Raw genomic sequence first — 24,913 nt, 5'->3', positions numbered from 1 at the left:
AAGGTGGCTACACTGAGTCACAGCGCCAGAGATTGCGCCAAAGATTATTATTCCGCCGCCTCCACTGGGCAGTGGTAGTTCAGAGGTTGTCGTGAGCAGTGCTTGTTGAGAGGATGTCGAGACCAGTACTAGTTGAGAGCATGTCGTGTGCAGTTGTTCTTCTGCTGGGCGAGAGAGTAGATGCTGTTCGGTTGGTGTAATGTGTATATGGAAGATGTTGCAATGATCACAGTGTATTTTTCGTCAATATATATGGAGGTAACAAAAAAAAATTTATTTCAAATTTCCTAAATAACAATGCCTCTTGGTCACAGGTTCAGTCAACAAAGCATCTGGCTCGTGTTCATGTATTAGACTGTAATTCTGGTTTCTGTGTGCAATTATAGTATTTCTGGCTTTTTAATTACTTCATTGTAAATGGTGTTTAAAATATTTTGTCGTATTGAGGAAGAACCGTGCCAGATACATGTATGTTGAATCACACTTCCACACACAGAACAGTTACACTTGTGCTTTGTTGTTTCGTAGCTTTTATAGTTGCAGGGGACTTAATTAATCAATTGTGTTAACGGAAATTTCCTTTCATTCTTTATTGTTAATTTATGCAGTCAGATTGCGTACTAATACTAGTCAGGGCCAACCGGTTACGAGACTTCGCAACCGGACACACAGCTACAAAAATTATTACATTTTATTAATGCACACTTTCATCTAGTACTAAGCCCTGCATGTACCATAATGGCGCGTAGACGCGGTCCCCTTTTAAGTTAATTATTGGTTTAACTGCAGTAATTATGTGATGCACGTTCGTTCAACTTTAAGCCGAAGAAGTAAGAAAACATATTTGCGTCTTACAGTCACTAGCGAGCACTAACACTTCAGGAAACTCATTTATTTTTTATTTCGTGCTTTCGTGGGAATGCAGTCTCTTACGTGTGCTCAAGGTTTTCGATGGTGAACATATCGAAGAAGAATTCCATAGTTGTGACAGTTTTTCCATGCTTAGTTTTGCTTTGAGTCCGTTACACGCGAAACCCATTCTTTCCAAGAAACATAAAACTAAAATTTGTGCACTCGTTCAGCTGGAAGCGGGGAGGCAGCTACAAGCGGCGGTCCGCCCTGGACAGTGTTATGGGTGCCCGCAACTCAGATGCAGTGTCGCCCCGAGGCGGGCTGCCGGCCGAGGCTTTACGTGCCCTGGTTGCGCACTGCTGCGCGCCGTGTCAGACGGCGGCCAACTTCCACAAATACAAAAAGTTTCTCATGTCTCGAGCTGTCTGTTTTGTTTCCCTGTGGCGAAGCGGAATGGGTCGTGTCTCCGGGGACTTGCTCCGCAAGAAACACTGAATACCGCCGCGGTGCCCGATGTACGCCTTCTCTTCTGATGTTTCCTGGTACTGCAGGAAAACAATAGCCAACTGCGGGCTACTGCGATAAAATGAATACTGGCTAATAACTTATTTAGAAGATCGCAACTAATTTTCAGTATCAGCTATAATGAAAAGTCATTGATTTTATGACGTTCTTTAAATTAGAGCCGGCCGTGGTGGCCGAGCGGTTCTAGGCGCTTCAGTCTGGAACCGCGCGACCGCTACGGTCGCAGGTTCGAATCCTGCCTCGGGCATGGATGTGTGTGATGTCCTTAGGTTAGTTAGGTTTAAGTAGTTCTAAGTTCTATGGGACTGATGACCTCAGAAATTAAGTTCCATATTGCTCAGAGCCATTTGAACCATTAAATTTACCTAAACTATACACAACTGTTGTCGGCAACGGAATTTTGTACTGTGCTATTGTCAGATACATTTACTTGCATTGGTTTCAAATGGCTCTGAGCACTATGGGACTTAACATCTGAGGTCATCAGTCCCCTAGAACTTAGAACTACTTAAACCTAACTAACGTAAGGACATCACACACATCCATGCCCGAGGCAGGATTCGAACCTGCGACCGCAGCGGTCGCGTGGTTCCAGACTCTAGCGCCTAGAACCGCCCGGCCACTCCGGCCGGCCTTGCATTGTTATGAAGACTTTGAACACCTAAGTATTAAATGTCGGCAGTTTATTGCTGAATATGATCCCAGTAATGATCAGTTTAGCTCAAGGAAAGGTAAAGGTACGAGAGAGGCAATTCTGATGTTGCAGTTGATAACGGAAGCAAGACAAAAGAAAAATCAAGACATGTTTATAGCAATTGTTGGCCTGGGAAAATCGTTCGACAATCTCAAATGGCGCAAGATATTCAAAATTCCGAAGAAAATAGAGGTACGCCATAGGGAGAGACATGCAATATACATATGTACAAGAGCCAAGAGGGAATAATAAGAGTAGACGATCAAGAACGAAGTGCTCGGATTAAAAAGGGTGTGAGACAGGGATATAGTATTTCGTCCCTGCTGTTCAATGTACATCGAAGAAGCAATGATGGAAATAAAAGAAAGGTTTAGAAGTGGAATTAAGAAGGTGAAAGGATATCAATGATACGATTCGTTGATGACATTGCTAACCTGAGTGGAAGTGGAGAAGAATTACATGATCTGCTGAATGGAATGAACAGTCCAATGAGTAAAGAATATGGATTGAGAGTAAATCGAAGAAAGACGAGAATAATTAGAAGTAGCAGAAATGAGAACAGCAAGAAACTTGATTGATGGTCACGAAGCATATGAAGTTAAGGAATTCTACTATGTAGGCAGCAAAATAATCAATGACGGGGCGAAGAAAGGGGACATCGAAAGCAGACTAACACTGACAAAAGGGTATTCCTGGCTAAGATGAATCTACTAGTATCAAACATAACCCTTAATTTGAGGAAGAAATTTCTGAGAATGTACGTCCTGAGTACAGAATTGTATGGTGGTGAAACATGGACTGTGGGAGAACCGGAACAAAAGAGAATCGAAGCATTTGAGATGCGGTGGTGCCGGCTAATGATGAAAATTGGGTGGACTGGTAAGGTAAGGAATGAGGAGGTTCTGCGCAGAATCGGAGAGGAATGGAATATGTGGAGCCGGTCGGGATGGCCGAGCGGTTCTACACGCTACAGTCTGGAACTGGGCGACCGCTACGGTCGCAGGTTCGAATCCTGCGTTGGGCATGGATGTGTGTGATGTCCTCAGGTTAGTTAGGTTTAAGTAGTTCTACGTTCTAGGGGACTGATGACCTCAGAAGTTAAGTTCCATAGTGCTCAGAGCCATTTGAACCATTTGAATATGTGGAAAACACTGATAGGAATAAGGGACAGGGTGATAGGACATCTGTTAAGACATTAGGGAATGACTTCCATGGTACTAGAGGAGGCTGTAGAGGGCAAAAGCTGTAGAGAAAGGCAGAGACTGGAATACATCCAAAAAATAATTGAGGACGTAGGTTGCAAGTCCTACACTGTGATGAAGAGGCTGGCACAGGAGCCGTATCAAAGCATTCAGAAGCCAAAAAATTGCGACTCTAGTTTTGTCTAGGTCTAAAATATCTTGAACCATTTATATGTAGGTATTGATGGCTAGATAGTAGCATAATATCTACTTTTTTCTGAGTCGTGATTACGGTATCGTTCATAGAAGTAACGTTTCTTACGATGCATAAGGTCTGTGTATGGCAACTGAATGAATCTAGGGTTCCCATCCTGAATGCTTCACGTTGTCACATTAATTTGAGCCTTAATCCATAGTAGCTTCATAGTTTTCCTATCTGTTTTTGGTTTCTCGATTAGCTCCAGGAAGTTGTACAAATAGGGTGGTCAGAACCAGCCGGGAAAGCTTGTGACTGTGTTTCATGGTAGGCTGTCCTGAGAAATTATTGTTAAGAAAAATTTCGCCACTTTGTGTCATTCCCGAGTTAGTCTGCACTGCAGTTAGTCGATGAGGCCGTTGCGCGCGCATATTCAAGCGGCTCGCCACAGACGGTGTCGCCTAACGTGCCCTTCGGTTGGTTTCCTGAAACTGAACAAGGGAGCGACAGGAAAAAAGTGGACTTAGCACCATGAGGTCGAGCGAGTACATAACGGCGCGGTTCAATAACGATAGATCCCTTTGGCTGGGAGCAGCACTGGCGGTGGTAGAGTCAGGCCGATTTTCCGCAGCCCGAGGGAAGCTTAATAACGGCGAGCCGTTGTAATCGATTTAAGCGCGACCCCGGGGACGGTTGCTCTCTCTGTCTCTCAGTGATCGGGTGTCTAGCGGTTTGTGTGGGGACGGTGGGTAGTAAACACCGTGAGGTCGTGGCCGATAAGATCCTTGGCTCGCTGCTGCATTTGAATGTTAGAGCAGGTTACGTGATGTCCTGTGTCGGCCGGTCAGTGGAAATTGCCCTATTTCGGTGTGTGCTTGGGCATCTACGTGCACTTGGATACGGGTTATTCAAATGAATTCTTTGTCCACTGTGGTGCCAGGATCGTTTCCTGTCAGCTAATTCCAAAGGTCCTAACACCAGGGCGACTGGTTAATATGCTTAGCCGATTGCAGCCGTTTATTGAGCTTTTGCTGACAACTTTCTGGGAATGATGGTGACCTTTCAGTCACAATCCCAGGCGTTATAGTTGACGTGTGAACAGGTAGTTCTCTTACTTGCGATGCTTGTTATCCATCGTCACCTGTAAACCTGTTTTTGTGAACGTTTAAAGTGATTACATTAAAGTCATTGTACTGTGCAGTATTGACTATTGAAGCCTCTTACCTCAGTTTAGCCGCGCTAACTGGCGTCATCGAAATTAGGCGGTACGTAACGAGATTTCAAAGCACGACTCACCTTCTCCAATTTTTTTCAATGCCTTTTGGTGTTGTATTTTTTTTCTATAATTGTTAACGAGTAATCTATATGTTACAGGATAGCTTCAGGTTTATATTGTGAGTTCCGCTAAATGGTTAATCCTAAAGTGGTTGCTCACTCTGTTAACAGTACTAAGGCGAGAGCCTAAAAACTCAGCTGGCAAACAGTGTTGAGTGACGCTTTGGCCCTACATGGGCACCTTGTCTGCACGACCAACTGACTGTATTTTATGTAAACTTGTCAACCGCCTATTTCCTTGGGTTGCTTGTTTTTCCCAGTTACATGCGATCTGTTTCACTTGCCAGTGGACGTAGGTTGTTAACTGACCGTTAATCCTTTTATTTTATTTTATTTTTTTTATCTTATTAAACATGTGTGTTTAAGGCTTGTATTTAATTTCAAGATTTCAGAAAATTTTTCTCAAGATTCTTTTCTTGCTTCCTTCACTAGTAAGTTAAATTCTGGTGGTAGTTGCTGACATTTTTTACATCTTTTTGATATGGCAATAAAGTGGTTTATTTTTCATTAAATTTGCTATTAAAATTACGGCCCCATATCCTACCACACAACCAGCTCCCCTATCACATTTCAACAGCAGCCGACCGCGGTGGTCTAGCGGTCCTAGGCGCGCAGTCCGGAACCGCGCGACTGCTACGGTCGCAGGTTCGAATCCTGCCTCGGGCATGGATGTGTGTGATGTCCTTAGGTTAGTTAGGTTTAAGTAGTTCTAAGTTCTAGGGGACTGATGACCACAGTAGTTAAGTCCCATAGTGCTCAGAGCCATTTGAACCACTTTTTTTTTTTCAACAGCACTACGGATTGAACCCGAGCCAACGGTTGAACAGTCTCTTGCGTTATAGTCTATGCTATGAGACCAATTGACATTAATTGTAACTAGCGAGCCGCTTGAATTTTCGTGTGCAACGGCACGATTGCCTAACTTCAGTAATAATTAACTCGGAAAAGGCACAACGTGTCGAATTTTTTTCTTAAAAAATATTTCGCAGTGCAACCCACCCTGCAACACTCTTACACTCCTTTTAGTCTGTTTATTACCACCAATGGTCGTTCCCACTCCAGTCTTCTTCAGTTGGACAGTCCATGTGTGTCACCAGCGGTTAGCAAGTACTGGCTGACCGCACCTCGCTGGGGCTCCATGCCCGACGCTCCTTCGTCCCCGACTGCTGCTCCGTGCCCGACCAACCGCTACACACACCGTGGCATAGAAATATAACTGCCACACCAAAGAAGTTACAGCAGTACCAGTATCGATAAACGGTGCTGCTGCCACTGATAGAGGCAAGTGAGCAACTCGTTCAGATAGTAACTGAGGGAGGAATAAGACGCCACTCGATGGTGACAAAATGCCCAAAAGGAATAACAGCCTTAACGCGAGCCGACCATGGCTCAAAGAGTTATTAAGTAAGGGAATATATTTAGAATACTTCAGGCGGATGCATGGATATGGATTTAAATACTGATATACATATTTTAGAGATTCACAATAAATCAGTTTTGCAAGTCTTGGAGAGAAACACATGATAAGTTAACGTAATTAGCATAATGTTATTTAGTGTCATGTGGACTGGGTTAATGTATCTTCAGGAAATAAACTTTTATGGCACAACTGGCTGGTTCAACTGGCTCTGAGCACTATGGGACTTATCTGGTGAGGTCATCAGTCCCCTAGAACTTAGAACTACTTAAACCTAACTAACCTAAGGACATCACACAACACCCAGTCATCACGAGGCAGAGAAAATCCCTGACCCCGCCGGGAATCTTTATGGCACAAAAAGCTGGCTTAATGAAAAAATGAGCTGCTTGTCGTACGACCTCTCTCATTCCAAATGTAAAAGAGCTTAGGCATTTTAATTAAAACAACATATTATACATTTGCAATATAGAAAAATATTATTTATTTATTGATCTATCGTGTCATAAAGTTGCGTCCTCTAAAACTGTTAAGAAGGAACAAAGTCGAGAGTAATTATAAAATTAGATGAAAGAACAAGGCACCAGCATTGCCAACAGTAGGTAAAGAATCGTTTTTTTCCTTTTTTTTTGGGGGGGGGGGGGGGGGAGTCATCAGTCTTCTGGTCCTCAATTATTTGCTGGATGTATTCCAACCTCCAACCTCTGTATTCCTCTAGTTTTTAGCCTCTACAGATTCCTCTAGTAAATGTAAATGTCGTGTGACTAGGGCCTCCCATCGTGTAGACCGTTCGCTGGGTGCAAGTCTTTCGATTTGACGCCACTTCGGCGACTTGCGCGTCAATGGGGATGAAATGATGATGATTAGGACAACACAACACCCAGTTCCTGAGCGGAGAAAATCTCCGACCCAGCTGGAATCGAACATGGGCCTTTAGGATCGACATCCTGTCACGCTGACCACTCAGCTACCGTGGTCGGACTAGCTTCCCCTAGTACCATGGAGCTTATTCACTGATGTCTTAACACATGGTTTATCAGTCTGCCCCCTGTCAGTGTCTTATGCATGATCGTTTCATATTTTCCTTCCAAGGTAGCAGAATTCCTTATCTCCATCTACTTCTTGAATACCAACTTTGATGTTCAGTTTCTCGCTATCCTCACTGCAGCTACTTCTCATTATCCTTGTCTTTTTCCGGTTAACACCCAATCCTGTGCTCACTAGACAATTCACTCCATTCAACAGATCCAGTAATTCTCTTTCACTTTCAGTGAGAATAGCAATGTCATCAGCGAATCTTATCCCTGGTATCCTTTCACTCTTAATTTTAATCCCGCTTTCGAACCTTTCTCTTATTTCCGTCATAATTTCTTCCTTGTATAGACAGAACAGTGTGGGCGAAAGACTGCTTCTCTGCCTCACACCCTTTTTAATCCAAGCGCCTCATTCTTGGCCTTCACGTCTTATTGTTTCTTCAGGTTTCTTGTACATATTGTTTATTACCCGTGTATCCTTGCAGCTCACTCATGTGTTCTCTTAGAATTTAGAACATCTTCACCCATTTTACGATGTCGAACGCTTTTCCCAGTTCGACAAAGACTATGAACGTGTCTGCATTTTTCTTCAGTTTTCCTTCGATTATCAAGCGCAAGAGATGTGGGGCATGAAAGGGAAGCAGTGGTTGGGAAGGGAGCGAGACAGGGTTGTAGCCTCTCCCCGATGTTATTCAATCTGTATATTGAGCAAGCAGTAAAGGAAACGAAAGAAAACTTCGGAGTAGGTATTAAAATCCATAGGGAAGAAATAAAAACTTTGAGGTTCGCCGATGACTTTGTAATTCTGTCAGGGACAGCAAAGGACTTGGAAGAGCAGTTGAACGGAATGGAAAGTGTCTTGAAAGGAGGATGTAAGATGAACATCAACAAAAGCAAAACGAGGATAAAGGAATGTAGAAGAATTAAGTCGGGTGATGCTGAGGGAATTAGATTAGGAAATGAGACACTTAAAGTAGTAAATGAGTTTTGCTATTTGGGGAGCAAAATAACTGATGATGGTCGAAGTACAGAGGATATAAGATGTAGACTGGCAATGGCAAGGAAAGCGTTTCTGAAGAAGAGAAATTTGTTATCATCGAGTATAGATTTAAGTGTCAGGAAGTCGTTTCTGAAAGTATTTGTATGGAGTGTAGCCATGTATGCAAGTGAAACATGGACGATAAAAAGTTTGGACAAGAAGAGAATAGAAGCTTTCGAAATGTGGTGCTACAGTAGAATGCTGAAGATTAGATGGGTAGATCACATAGCTAATGAGGGGTATTGAATAGAATTGGGGAGAAGAGGAGTTTATGGCACAACTTGACTAGAAGACGGGATCGGTTGGTAGGACATGCTCTGAGGCAGCAATAGATCACCAATTTAGTACTGGAGGGCAGCGTGGAGGGTAAGAATCGTACAGGGAGACCAAGAGATGAATACACTAAGCAGGTTCAGAAGGATGTAGGTTGCAGTAGGTAAGAAGCTTGCACAGGATAGAGTAGCATGGAGAGCTGCATCAAGCCAGTCTCAGGACTGAAGACCACAACAACAACGTCAAAGTACAACGCGTTTTAGTGCAGGACAGCATAGAGCTCTTCTCATTTCCCAGAAGATAATCCTTGTCCCTATAAACAGGATTAGCAACCAGCCTAATTTCAGTGGAGTCTTTCAGAATGGCTCCCCCAGAACACATTCCCTGTAACAGGATGCGGCTGCAAGTAGCTGAGTCCCATATTTCATTGGGTGCCCCTTGGATGAGTAACGCTCCAGTATCACAGTATAGCGAGCTGGGTGGGCGCTGAGGGATAAGTGAGTGGAGACGACAGGCTGCTGGGCCCAGCTTAAATGCTATATACAGTTACAAATAATTTTTATCGATTCCAGTAACTGACGGAACGTGAGAGGCACGCTTCTATCTGTTGCCCCTGGCTGATGCTGATGAAGGGGTGGCGGCTTCCGCCCGTAGTTGCTGAGCTGGCACCCTGTGCTGCAGAGGACGGCACCCTTTGGAGGCCACCGCTGTTGACGTCAGTGGAGCTACGTGTTGCACTGCGACAGCGTTCTACTCGGGCTCAACCCGCTGCTCTCAGACACGAGTTGGACGATGGCTGGTGCTGTGACGCCGAGCCCACTAGGTACCCATCGTCAGTAGTGGTAGACACGGTGGGCAGGTCGGTAAGGCTGTGGCACCGAGTCCCGCGAAGGACTTAGCATTAACGTTAGGCACAGACCAGTCTCGAACTCCGGCCGGTGTGGCCCAGCGGTTCTAGGCGCTTCAGTTTGGAACCGCGCGACCGCTACGGTCGCAGGTTCGAATCCTGCCTCGGTCATGGATGTGTGTGATGTCCTTAGGTTAGTTAGGTTTAAGTAGTTCTAAGTTCTAGAGGACTGATGACCTCAGATGTTAAATCCCATAGTGCTCAGACCCATTTTTTTAGTCTCGAACCCGTCGCTGTTGCTGGCAAAGCTCCATCTGCTCGCTGGCCGCTGTCGTGGTGGTTGTGCTGCCGGTTTCCGTCGGCGAGAAGTAGCCCCTACCTTAAACAGAGCCTTTTTATATGCCTTCTGCTGCAGTCATGGACGGTGCGACTGGTCCCGGCGGAGGTTCGAGTCCTCCCTCGGTCATGGGTGTGTTTGTTTGTCCGTAGGATAGTTTAGGTTAAGTAGTGTGTAAGCTTAGGGACTGATGACCTTAGCAGTTAAGTCCTATAACATTTCACACACATTTGAAGATTTTTTTATATGCCTTCGTGTCCCATTTGTTTCCGTTAAACCCGGCGCCTTCTATCAGAATTTTTTTTTATTGAGATTCAAGTTTAAGCTTAAATTAAAAGCAAACATAATGAGTTATACCAATATTTTTCTTATTTTATTCAGCGTTATGCAATATGGAGCAATTTGATTTTACAGTTCAATATATATCTTTTATTTTAGATTGTAGTAAGGATTGTCCGGTTTTCGGCGCCTTCGCTACGAACTGCTCGTTTCAGAACTATATTTGTCCAATGCTAATGAAATTTTAATGTGAATGAGGCACATATGTTGGTAGTATATATATCAAGTTACAGAATTTTTCAGTCACCCACAAAAAAGTTCTTACGACTTTTCGAAAGAAACTTTTCTCAACGCAGGATAAACACATAACAGAAAGCGTGACTTTGTTTTGAAGGTCTCTTTTGTAGTTGTAAGCAGCTGCAACCACTGTGACCGTACAGTGTGATATGGTCCTTATAAAGAATGATTTTTAAGACCGGTTCTGTGCGTGTTGGATCGTGGGAATGACTGTGGGCGAGGTGGTTTTCTTCATAATCTTCTGAAAGGAGTAGATCTTGACGGTCTGCTGCAGATCTATATCTACATCTACATCTACATTTATACTCCGCAAGCCACCCAACGGTGTGTGGCGGAGAGCACTTTACGTGCCACTGTCACTACCTCCCTTTCCTGTTCCAGTCACGTATGGTTCGCGGGAAGAACGACTGTCTGAAAGCCTCCGTGCGCGCTCTAATCTCTCTAATTTTACATTCGTGATCTCCTCGGGAGGTATAAGTAGGGGGAAGCAATATATTCGATACCTCATCCAGAAACGCACCCTCTCGAAACCTGGCGAGCAATCTACACCGCGATGCAGAGCGCCTCTCTTGCAGAGTCTGCCACTCGAGTTTATTAAACATCTCCGTAACGCTATCACGGTTAGCAAATAACCCTGTGACGAAACGCGCCGCTCTTCTTTGGATCTTCTCTATCTCCTCCGTCAAACCGATCTGGTACGCTTCCCACACTGATGAGCAATACTCAAGTATAGGTCTAACGAGTGTTTTGTAAGCCACCTCCTTTGTTGATGGACTACATTTCCTAAGCACTCTCCCAATGAATCTCAACCTGGTAGCCGCCTTACCAACAATTAATTTTATATGATCATTCTACTTCAAATCGTTCCGCACGCATACTCCCAGATATTTTACAGAAGTAACTGCTACCAGTGTTTGTTCCGCTATCATATAATCATACAATAAAGGATCCTTCTTTCTATGTATTCGCAATACATTACATTTGTCTATGTTAAGGGACAGTTGCCACTCCCTGCACCAAGTGCCTATCCTTCCTGCATTTCGCTACAATTTTCTAATGCTGCAACTCCTCTGTATACTACAGCATCATACTCAGGTAGCAAGTTTTACGTAGCTTTGATTGGACGTAATACACTTCATCTTTTGTCTATCCAGAAAGGAAGAAGTTAGTTCCCGAAAAACTGATGCACAAACGTCTATTGACATCTCACGAAGCCGGCCGGTGTGGCCGTGCGGTTCTAGGCGCTACAGTCTGGATCCACGTGACCGCTACGGTCGCAGGTTCGAATCCTGCCTCGGGCATGGATGTGTGTGATGTCCTTAGGTTAGTTAGGTTTATTTAGTTCTAAGTTCTAGGGGACTGATGACCTTAGAACTTAAGTCCCATAGTGCTCAGAGCCATTTGAACATCTCGCGAAGCAAGACGGGGTTGCACTCACTATAAAGATTTCGTCGTTGAGATCGTATCATATAGATGAAATAGGATGAGCATATTCAATAATTCTGACATTGTGTTGAGGGCAAACGCTCTCGGTACTGAAAATTGAAACACGATCGTATGAAGCGACGTCACTTAGCGTTTGAGAGACAAATACAACAACGTTAAGTTTTATTGTCATATCGTCGGCGTTTTAAAGTAAACTTGCCGTGAATATAGTCAGTGTGTACTGTGTTTATGTATGAAGTTTTCCAGAATGCTAAATTTTTCTTTTGAAATCCGTTAAGATCATTCAAGACTGCGAAGGTCGAAACTTCTACTATTTCTGTGAAGGCTCTAATTGTGAAAGATTATAATATGTTCGTTCTCGCTTTGACCGACTAAGAACGAAACAAGCCATTCGCCCGTTCTTCAGGATTAAATTTAATGAGCTGTGCAGAGCTGCCGAGGAAAGTTTTTCTGTCAGACTTTGGCTTCCTACTCGAATGTCTCTGAATACGTAACAAGCCCAGCTCTGAGAGGGAATTCGTATTTAATTTGGAGGAATACATTTAACGGGAGGGAAATATGAACTCTCTCTTTTCGCCACGCAAAACAAAAATAGACTCTTATGAAGCTTACATTTGTTCATATTTAATAATCACCAGAGTTCATTTTGTTCTGGGCAAACACACACCCTTTTAGTTCAAGCGTTGTTGGAAACCTAGACAGCTCTACGGCATTAAATGTCACAAGAATAATCTCCAACTGCCACTGACAGAACTGCGAGGAGTGCTTTCATCGCTTATTTTCTCTGAATGATGACTTTTAGATTCATATTTCATGTAAAATTCGAGCTTTAACAAGTTATATTCGCAGCCCAAATAACTATGCTCAGAACGATCAGCAGTGTCAATTTGCGAACTTGATTTTGTATGACATCATTTCGTTAGTTGAAGAAATACAGCAAAGTGTCACATTTTATACAGCTTTATTGAACACAATAAGCCTTTAGGGCTTTCGCACATCTTCAGTTGGTGTAATAGATTTATATGTTCGTCAATATACCGTTCTTTATTGACTGCTTTTTGATCACTACAGTTGCCTTGTGCAACGTAACAGTTCATTTAGCTACCATTTAAACTACTTTTGTGGTGTAACTTGTAGTTCGTTTTTTATCTTTTTGGTAGCTAAGTACCTGGCTCTGCCAGGGTATGTATGCATTCCAATTCTTAACCTATCTCCCCCTTCTCTCCTCTCTGATAGGCTTCATCTTGCCCCTCTCTGTGTTCACCTCCTCCTCCATCCCCACTATCCCCTTCTATTACTTTCTGTTTCCGTCTGCTACACCCCCTCTCTTTGTCCATCTGCTCCTCCCCACTCTCTCTCCCCATCTCCTCCTGCCTCCTCAGTCCATCGGCTCTTACCCCCCTTTCCATCTCCTCCAATAACCCTTACTTGTTCTCTCCTGCCACTCTACCTCCTCCTCATTCTATCTCCTTCTCCCCCTGCCTCTGTCCACCTCCTGCTCCTCCTCTCTCTGTCCATCTCTTCCTTCTCCTCTCTCAGTCTGTCTCCTCCTTCCCCTCTCTCCCTGTTCATATCCACTTCCCTTTCTCTGTTTATTTCCTTCTACCCAATTCTCTCGACACCTTTTCCTCCACCCTGTCTTAATTCATCTTCTCTTCCCCCCTTTCAGTTCATCTACTCTTCCTTCCTCCTCTGTCCATCTGCTAATCACTCTTCTCTCTGTCCATCTCCTACTCTTCCCTTTGTCTGTCCCCTTTCCCCTCTCCCTCACTGTATCTATCTCCTCCCCCCTCATATCTATGCTCATGTTCTCCTTCCTCCTCTGTGCCTATCCATTTCTTTCTACCCCATTCTCGCTCCAAGTTATCACCCCCATCCCAGTGTGAGGTTCCTAGCTTTGACCCCCACAGTATTTCCTTCTAGGTAGAATATGTGCACCACATTTGATAGAAACCGATCCAGGACTTTAGGAGAAGCTTTTTAGGTGCAGCTTCGTCAGAATACGTACACATCACATATACTTAACATATATCACATATTTTTTATACATATTTCATGTGTGTCTGTAGCGAATTTCGTCCTGCAGTATAGATTTCATGCAGCTCAACTGCATATCTCCTGAACAATGTGGCGTACAATGATATAACTTTGCAGGTAACTTCAGTGGTATATCTTTATACCGTCTGCGAAATGTGTTGCGAATAGAGTTAGTAGCAGAGAAATAATAAATTGAAATGTCTTGCATGATGCCCCAGTAGTATGTCTATATTCGTTCTGGAACACTTTGAAGACGTATATACGCAGCGATTACGCGTACGCTACGGCAGCATACCCATCTGAGTCATCGCCCTCTGGCCGTTGCGCAAGGTCGGGGCAGACGTCCAGATGAGTCAGTTACGTACACACACACATGTATATATATACAAAAGGTTTACAATTACAGTTTTCTTTGTGATCAAATACACTTTGATTTGTTTCTTTATTGGTCTTTAAAGGACACACACACACACACACACGCACGCACACACACACACACACACACACACACACACACACACACACAATGTTTTATGTTAAGCAATAATTGCAGCTTCTCGGAGTTCTTCCTCTATTGAAATAATTTCATTGTTGTGTGAGTTGTTGCCAGCAGTTTTTGATGCAAGGAGGAAAACTAAACGTTCAACAAGTTCGTTTTGGTTGTTCCAGTGAATGTAGCCAACATGTGATTTGTTCGAGTAGTCATTCCAGTCAATTTCTTCTTCTTCTATGTTTCCTCCCTTTCCTGTACGTATTTCGCTTATGACTTTCGCTGCTTTACCAATTTTATATTCCTCAACATTGTCATCATCATCATCGTCATCATCATCATCATCACTACCATCGTCCTCGTTGCCATTATTATCCTCTTCATGGTCTTCTTCTGCAGATGTCAGGGAAGCGTTTGCTGCTGCTGCTGCTGCTGCAGTACGACCTTTTGCAGCCTGAAGTATCCCAATTAATGGTAGTGGCAGACCTGACGCCGGCCACGAGCGCTTTTCACTTGCTGTGTTACAAGATAAGTAATTTAGCTAGTAATTAATCGTTTTTGCTGTCTATTCTATAGTATTCACATGCATTAGTGTCAGATACATGTGATAAATTAAAAGTTTCAGTTTTTATTTGCATCTGAATAAGATAAGGGAAATTTCTATTTAGTGTACGCAAACGTTTGTTTACATTCTTAACTGACGTTAAATACGCGGGATTATCAATTAATTCAGTGTACAACACTTAGTTTTGGTTATTCCAGTGAATGTAGTCAACATGTGATTTGTTCGAGTAGTCTTAGTATTAGTGTCATTTAGGCTCGATACATCCATGAACCATGGACCTTGCCGTTGGTGGGGAGGCTTGCGTGCCTCAGCGATACAGATAGCCGTACCGTAGGTGCAACCACAACGGAGGGGTATCTGTTGAGAGGCCAGACAAACGTGTGGTTCCTGAAGAGGGGCAGCAGCCTTTTCAGTAGTTGCAAGGGCAACAGTCTGGATGATTGACTGATCTGGCCTTGTAACAATAACCAAAACGGCCTTGCTGTGCTGGTACTGCGAACGGCTGAAAGCAAGGGGAAACTACAGCCGTAATTTTTCCCGAGGGCATGCATAAAAAAAAAAAAAAAAAAAAAAAAAAAAAAAAAAAAAAAAAAAATCTGCATCAAACCAGTCTCAGGACTGAAGACCACAACAACAACAACATTGAAGGTAGCAGTTTTTATACGTTTTATTAGGAATAGTGATACTTCAGTGATTTCTAACCTCACTTGTATACGCGAGTAGATCAGTGTTACAATACAACTTCTGAGCCCTTATTACATACCGTTTAGTTAGCAGAAAACTAAAACTCACCTCGCCGTCTGCTTAAATTCCTTAGCTTGTTGTGGGCTTTAGTGATCGTGTTCTGTAAGCCCACCGGTTCCTATAAAGTAGAATTTGTATTTGTGCCTTACATTCTGAACTCTTATTGTTAGCTAAAGGTTTTGTTTTGTACCTGCATCTGTAAGTGTACAATACCCAGTGTTTACGTTTATTAGTGTCATTTAGTCTCAGTACATTTAAGGTAGCAGTTTTTATAGGTCACTTTCGCGTGTACGTAAACGCTTGCTTAAGTTTCAAATACAAGCGATAATCAGTAGGTGCAGCTTACCGTAGGTCACTGTTTAATTCGTTTAAAATATTCACTAGATAGCCCCTAGTAGTTTCTGTCGTATTCTTTAGTATTCACTAAATAGCCCCTAGGAGGAAAATAAGCACCAGATCTCGCTTCTACCATAAATTTTTATTTTCATTATTGAGTGTCCTTTCTGCCAACTAGAGTGTAGCTGTTGACCTTGTGTGACAGTAGGTTTCCTTAAGTTTTTTTACAGTAAATCAGTTATTAGCTAGACGGATGGAGACTGTGTCTGTTGTGTGTGGATGCTGGAGGAGTTGTCCAAAGTCCAAACGCAGCTGGAAGCTTTGTAGGCCACAGTCAACAAGCACCAGAGTGCCACCTTGAGGTGTGGTGGGGATGGGATGCCTGGAGCAGTGGAGCAGCCTCTGCTGTACTACATGTGCAGGGGGGGGGGGGGGGGATATCACAGCTCTCTGTCACTGAGCCGACCTCAGGTGCCACTGAGCCGGCTAGCCCACTCTCACCCCAATGTGGGTGGCAGACTGTGTCGAGGTCTCGAGCCTCAAGGCGAAGGCTGCATGGGGCAAGCAGGCTCCTGCCAAATCCCGCGCTTTTTGTTAATAGAGTCAGTGTGTTAACTGATGCTGGGTGGGTGGGGGGTGGGGGGGGGGGGGAAGGATGACACTGATGTGGGTGTATCAACTGTAAAAATTGTTAGTTCGCCTAAAAAGGTCATTCCAAACGATTTAAATATGCTTAATCTCGTGTTAGTAAATTGTCGAAGTGTCTGTAGCCAGAGCCCCGAGTTAATCTCCGAAATAAACAGTAGCAATGCCAATATTGTATTAGGTACCGAAAACTGGTTGAAACCAGACATAAAAATCAGTGAAATTTTGAACTCTGATTGGACAATCTTTAGGGAGGATGCTATGGGAGGTGATGTGTTCATTGCAGTTAAAAGCTGTTTAAACGCAGATGAGATCGATACTGCGTCATACTGTGAAATAGTCTGAATAAAGCTGTCAATCAGACAAGAATTGACCATTGTATTAGGCTGTTTCTATAGAGCACCAGCATCCGCAACAAACTTCGCAGAACGTTTCAGGGAAAGTCTTGAGTACATAAGAAGTAAATATCCAAATTATCCATTAGTTATAGGTGGGGACTGTAATCTATCATCCATTGACTGGGAAAATTACACGTTTATCACGGGGGGCGGAAGCAAAGATTCGTGTGAAGTTATTCTATGAGCAATTGGTTAGAAAACCAACTCGAGAAGGGAACATATTAGATATCTTAGCGACAAACAGACCTGATCTTTTTGAGGAAGTTAGTCTAGAAGAAGGTATTAGTGACCATAAAGTCGTTGTGGCTTCTATGTCAGTGGGTGATGAAAAAAAAAAAACAGTGTAGAGAGTTCTTGTTTGGGAAAGCAAATAAAAGTGTCATTAATGAATATCTTCATAGTCAGCTCCAAGCATTCACCGCGGGACACAAAGATATTCAGCACCTTTGATCAGAATTTAAAGTTATTGTCCACCATGTGCTAGAAAAGTATGTGACTAGCAAAAGTATAGGGGAGGGAAAGGATCCACCACGGTACAACAAACATATTAGGAAGTTGCTGAGAAAGCAGAGACTTTTGCACATTCGTTTTAAACGTAGTCACTGACAAACAGGAATTATGAGAAATGAAAGCCGCTGTCAGGACAATGAGAAACTCTTTTAACGAATTTGAAAGCAATATTTTATCTGCAGATTCTAAAAATAGCCCCCAAAAATTTTGGTTGTACGTAAAATCTATGAACGCTACAAATAATTCAATACCTTCTCTTGCTGACAGTACGGGTAATGTAACTGATGATGATGAACAGAAGGCCGAAATTCTAAACCTAGCTTTCAAAAACTCGTTTTCGATAGAGGACTGCAGCACCATTCCGCCCTTCATTTATCGAACAAACGAAAGGACGGCTGACACAGTGTTTAGCGTATCTGGGATTGTGAAGCAGTTAAGATCCTTATACGCCAGAACGGCATCTGGCCCAGACGGTATCCCCGTAAGATTTTATGTTGACTATGCTACAAATATAGCACCATTCTTATCCGTCATATATCAGAGATAATTGGAAAGGTGGAAAGTTCCACGGGACTGGAAGAAGGCCCAGGTCATAGCAATCTATAAAAAAGGTAGAAAATCGGATGCACATAATTACCGGCCAATTTCACTCAAACCGATTTGTTGTAGAATCATGGAACATATTTTGTGTTCAGACATAATGACCTTTCTAGACTCTGAGAAGCTCATCTGCAGAAACCAGCACGGTTTTAGGAAACAGCGGTCATGCGAGACACAGCTGGCCCTCTTTGTGCATGATGTACAACATGCTCTAGATACCGGCTCCCAGGTTGATGCCATATTTCTCCACTTTCGAAATGCGTTCGACTCAGTTCCGCACTGTCGATTGCTACAAAAAGTGCGCGCTTACGGTCTATCCAGTGACATATGCTGTTGGATAGAAAGTTTTCTAACAGACAGGGAGCAGTATGTCGTCCTGAACGGGATAACTTCAACGGAAACAGGAGTAACTTCAGGTGTGCCCCAGGGCAGCGTAATAGGTCCTCTGCTTTTTACGATTTACATAAACGATCTAGTTGATGGTATTGACAGCGGCCTTAGACTGTTTGCCGATGATGCTGTAGTCTACAGGAAAGTACCGGGTGATCAAAGAGTCAGTATAAATTTGAAAACTTAATAAACCACGGAATAATTGACACTCATGCTTGGAATGACATGGGGTTTTATTAGAACTAAAAAAAAAATAATCAAGTTCACAAAATGTCTTACAGATGGCGCTGGACAGCAAAACTGCTACCGTGACGGGTGAGAGGTACGCCGATATGTTACAGAATCGCATCATCCCCAGCCTGGCTGATAAACACCTGCTGGAACGTACGATGTTTATGCAGGATGGCGCTCCACCCAATATTGCTAGACGCGTGAAAGATCTCTAGCGCACGTCGTTTGATGATGATCGTGTGCTCAGCCGCCACTTTCGTCATGCTTGGCCTCCCAGGTCCCCAGATCTCAGTCGGTGCGATTATTGGCTTTGGGATTACCTGAAGTCGCTAGTGTATCGTGATCGACCGACATCTCTAGGGATGTTGAAAGACAACATCCGACACCAATGCCCCACCATAACTCCGGACATGCTTTACAGTGCTGTTCACAACATTATTCCTCGACTACAGCTATTGTTAAGGAATGATGGTTGACGTACTGAGCATTTCGTGTAAAGAACATCATCTTTGCTTTGTCTTGCTTCGTTATGCTAATTATTGGTATTCTGATCAGATGAATCGCCATCTGTCTGACTTTTTTGAACGTTTGTATTTTTTTGTTCCTAATAAAATCACATGTCATTCCAAACATGTGTGTCAATTTGCACCTCTCTATCTACTTTAATCCGTGATTTATTCAGTTTTCAAATTTATATTGACTTTTTGATGACCCGGTAGTATCACACGAAAGTTTGTAACCTCCCCACCGCAATTTTTAAAAGAAAATATAGCAATACTTAATAGAAATGGGGGCCAAGTGTAACCTCCCCACAAAAATTCTAAAAGAAAATAACGATACTAATTAGAAATGCTGATGGACATGGCTCTATGCGTAACCTGCCCACAATCAAATGTACTGACAATGGCAACGAATGTGAAATTCGCAATCTGACTCAATTATAAATCCTTCAAAAAATTAAAGTCCATTCAGTGACAAGAAAATTCAATTAAACCGAAATATCGGTCTTTGGCCCTGTGTAAAAACAATCAGAATTAAAGTCTTACCTCAGAATAAATGGATGTCACATATCTGCTCTTGTTGTTGCGCACCACTTGGAGGAACTACATTGCAAATAATAATATTCTCCTTTTTTTTGTAATTCTAGTGAAATTTTTCTTCAAAAAGAAGTGGAATGAAATGGGAAGTGCAACGAGATCTTTAGTTCAAAAAAAAAATTAAACTTTTGAGAAAATGCTTTTGAAATAAAAAATTATTATTGGGAGACTTGTTGGAGAATAATTACAATAAATAAAATTTTTCATTATCTAATGATTATATTAATTAACAGTATACCTTATTCCTCATCTTGACCATTGTTGCCGACCGCCTACATCACACAACCGCACTGGGCTGCTACTACTGACCGACCGCTCTGCATGACGACTACAGACTGAGTACTGCTCTCAACTAGACAGAGCTACAGACTCGCAACGACTGACTGACAGACTCGCAACGACAGACTGACTGCTACTGACTGAGAACCGCTCGCAACACTCGCGCGGTCAAGCGCATACTCTCTGGTCACAGATGCTACAATGCCTCGCCATCGCTGCTGCGTTACTTACGTGTTTCATAACCCTCCACTCGGGGGGCAAAAATTTGGCAGCGATGGTGAGTCATTTGGACTTGCCAAGCGCGGCAAAATTTTTCTTTAATTAACAAAATCCTACAACTTACAGAATATTTAAATGTTGTGCACACGCACTAAGTACAAAATATATCAGACAAGGACAAAATGTGAATACTAAACATAGTAGCAAATCAGAAAAAAGTATATACAAACTTTTTGACAGATAAAGTGCACAGGCACTGAAAAAATTCTTTAGCATATGCAGAACAAATAAACAGACTGGCAAGAATAATTAGATGTAGTACATAAAGTAAATGTTGTGCACACGCACTAAGTACAAAATATATCAGACAAAGACAAAATGTGAGTACAAAACATAGTAGCAAATCAGAAAAGTATATACAAACTTTTTGACAGATAAAGTGCACAGGCACTGAAAAGATTCTTTAGCATAATCAGAACAAATAAACAGACTGGCAAAAAATATTATGTTGACAAGTGTACATGCACTGAAAATGTCTTTAGCATTTTCACAACAAATAAACATAATGGCAAAAAAAAAATTCATGTCCAAAGTGCACATGCACTGAAAAATGTCTTTAGTATTTTCACAACAAATAAACATAATGGCAAACATCATGTCGACCAGTGACATAAGTGTATTCACACTGGAGTTTAGCGAATCGAAAAATGTATAACCTATGAACATAAATGATGTTACCAAAAAAAATTTTTTCTTTATGTGACAAGAATCAGGATAGGAAAGGGAAGGATTGCATCATGGTTGTAGCACTTTAGATTGCACACAGCTGCTCTGAAAGTCCATATCTTTCCACAGTAGTACAACACCAAGTGACACAACTTGAAGTTCTTTTCCCATCAGAATTTATCAGTGTAGCCAAGACACTGAACTGTCGTAGTAATGTTCCATGTTTTCATTTTGGCAGTACATTAGGTACACCAAACAGTGGGACCATAATAATGTCTTCATCGCTCATGGTGGTGGACAGCATGTCGTGTCAACACCACACTCTTACAAGGCACACCAACGTAGAATTAGTGCAAAACCAAATATAGTGCTCCATGATCACTGGGATAAACAGGACAAATGGACATTGCAGTAATTCAGGGTAGTCAGCTTATGAGGTGAAGGACATCAAGTCACATAATATTGACAATTACAGTCTTCATTGATAGTTCGTGGCATTCATAGCCCAGTTATTGAACATTTCTGTACCAAGTATGTAGTATTACAGAAAAATGTTCATTAATTGTTTTACATAGAATCAGTAGCCTTCTTTTCCTGGTTACAAAGCATTATGAAATAATCGCATTCTTTTCAGTTACAGAGTATAATTAAGAATCATTAACCTTCTCCTAATTACAGTTAATTAATCATTTGTCATTCCAATCTATTAAGAATCATTAGCCTTCTTCTAATTACAAAGCATTATTAAACAATCACATTTATTTCCAATTACAAAGTATGAACATTGAAAACAAGAGTTAATTAATGGCATAATTAATAACAATTTCGTTGATTGACATTAATTATTGGCACTCAGTGGCCATCAAGTATTGAATAGAATAAAACATAGTTCATCATTCAGTATTATTCAGATCATTACAAAGTCATTATTAAAAATCAGTTAATTACAGTCAAATCATTAGTAATCACAGGCATTACAATAAACAGTGGCAGTTATTAGCTAGTGGCAAAGCATTATTTTGAATATAGTCTCATTAAGAGGTCATTACTCGAGTGACATGCTATTCAGAGTTGATCAGTATTATTCAGAATTATCATAAACTAGTGACATTATGTGGGACTGGTAATACATTTTTTTGGTAGCAATGCATTGCGTTGGGATCGATAATTAATTGCTGAGGCATAATACTTTTTACTTTTGACCTATTGCTGCAAATGAGGATAGGTAACGTCATTCGTCATGAGTCAGCTGTAGCAAGATTATGTAACAAGGCAGTATATGTGATCACATTTATAAATGATAAACACAAATGGGTAAAAAATATAAAAATGCAAGTACTAGAACAGGTATAATAAGTAACAGGTTTAGTAAGTGTCATGAAAAACTTCTCCTGGAAAAAATACAAAAACGGATTATTGACCTGAAAGAAGAAACGCACACTATGCTGAAAAGTAGTGAACTTCGAATTAACAAGTAGTGAAATGTGTATAAAATGTGTTCCATAGCTGTCCTTTCCAAAACTTTCCGTCATCCTACTATGCAATGTAACACCTGCTGTCAAAGCAAACCGCAACAAATACTTAAATAACTACGTGGCATAAAGAAAAAAAAACTTCATTATCCATATCATCATAACTTCACCATTATCATCACCTGTAAAGAAAAACTTCATTATTCATAATACCATTTCCTTCATCATTATTCATCAGTATTCACTATCATCTGCAAAAAATCACTTCATTACTCATTACATAACTATTCCTTATCTCTAGCATATTTCATCACTAAAACTAAGATGTGTAGTTCTCTCTGACAGCCTGCATCAATCACCTTGTATTCTGAAAGAAAAAATTAGTTAAGACTGCTATTCTGTGATGAGTATAGTATAGTCTTGTTAATGCTTGTTAATCCTGATCCCTTTACTCTTCCTCATAAAGTTATTGCATCTCCTTTCGTTTATTCCGTAGGTGAAATTCCCATTTATGTTAAATTTATTTCTTAGAATCATCATTCCTTTCTGAAATTGATGAACAAAGATTAATGTCTTGCATTTAAATCCTATACCCACTAAATAATGACTGGTTTATGGTGACACAATTAACCATACAGCATAACATGACAGAAAACGTAATATGTCCAAGACATTGACAGTGTTCGGATGCGAAAAAATGTACACAGAATAATACAATGCTGTAGCAAAAAAATGTGAAACAGTCACGATGTTGAGATGTCATAAGGCAAAAAAAATGTCAAAGTCGACTGGTGTGTGTTACATCTTAACTATTTCATAGTGCATACAAACAAAACTGGAGTACAGTCATATACACAAAAAAATGGAAAATGTGCACGGTCTGATGTGTAACGACAAGAAAAGCGACCTGCTAACCTTACCTTGCCGGGCACTTGCCAAGAAAAAAAAAATACGATAATCATCAATAAGTAGTCACATAAATATAATTGCAGAAATAGTCGTAAATGTGTAAATTCATCTGGAAAAATATGCACGGTCTGATGTGTGACGACAAGAAAAGCGACCTGCTAACCTTACCTTGCCGGGCACTTGCCAAGAAAAAAAAAATACGATAATCATCAATAAGTAGTCACATAAATATAATTGCAGAAATAGTCGTAAATGTGTAAATTCATCTGGAAAAATATGCACGGTCTGATGTGTGACGACAAGAAGAGCGACCTGCTAACCTTACCTTGCCGGGCACTTGCCAAGAAAAAAAATACGATAATCATCAATAATTAGTCAGGTGAATTAATTGCATTAGTAAATGGCATCATAGTGTGTTGAATCATACTGTGGTTTCATTCAATAAACGGTTTAATGTTTGAGATATGGTGATTGCCTTTCGATTTTCTGGTTCTCAAAGTTTCGACGTGTACAACATTGGGGTGAGGGATGCTGCGAATCCGATACGGACCTGCGTATAGAAGTTCAAATTTACTGCACTTACCTTTTAATTTGCTGGATAAATAGTGTGTACGTACTAATATCTTCTGTCCAACGTGAAAGTCGCGGCGTGTACAAACCTGTTTTTGCTGTCTTCTCCGGCGCTCTGCGGCACGTTTGATGTTGTTCAGCGCAATGTCAATTATTTCGTGGTGTCGTAGGCGACGATTTTTGGGGAATTCTATTAATTCTTTAATTTTGTTCGGTGGTTCAACGTTTTTCAGTATAACAGTCGGAGATAGCATAGTGGATTCATTTGGAATGGAATTAATTACATCTTGGAATGAGAGTATGTGTGTATCCCAATCAATATGTCTTTTGTGGCAGTATATTCGGCACAGTTTACCAATTTCTTTCATTAATCTTTCACAAGGGTTCGAAGAAGCGTGGTACTTGGATATATAGATCGGAGAAATGTTTCTGGCTCGTAACATGCGTGTCCATACGCTACTACGAAATTGAGATCCATTGTCAGAAATTACTTTTATTACATGCCCTACATGAGATAGAAAATGTTTTACAAATGCATTTGAAACAGTTTTAGCAGTAGCTTTGCGTAACGGAGTGAAAGTAACAAATTTTGAAGTGAGCTCAACAGCGACAAATATGTAGCAAAAACCTCTGTTAGTTCTGGGAATCGGCCCAAAAATATCTACTGCGGCCATGTGTCTTAATTTAACAGGTATAATGGGATATAAAGGAGGAATATGTGAAGTGGTGTCTGATTTAGCTTTCTGGCAAATTTTACAAGACGCTAAAACTCGTCGTATACGTTTCTCCATGTTGGCAAAATAACAGTTCTGTCTCAGTATAAGAAAACATTTTCTTGCTCCGTAATGTGCGTAACTTAAATGAGTGTACCAAATTAGTTTGTTAACCAGTTCGTCAGGAATGCATAACAACCAATTGTTGCTGTCAGGATGAGAGCGGCGAA

This window comes from Schistocerca americana, chromosome 4 (assembly GCF_021461395.2).
Source record: "Schistocerca americana isolate TAMUIC-IGC-003095 chromosome 4, iqSchAmer2.1, whole genome shotgun sequence".
NCBI lineage: Eukaryota > Metazoa > Arthropoda > Insecta > Orthoptera > Acrididae > Schistocerca > Schistocerca americana.
This window is presented reverse-complemented; position numbering follows the sequence as displayed.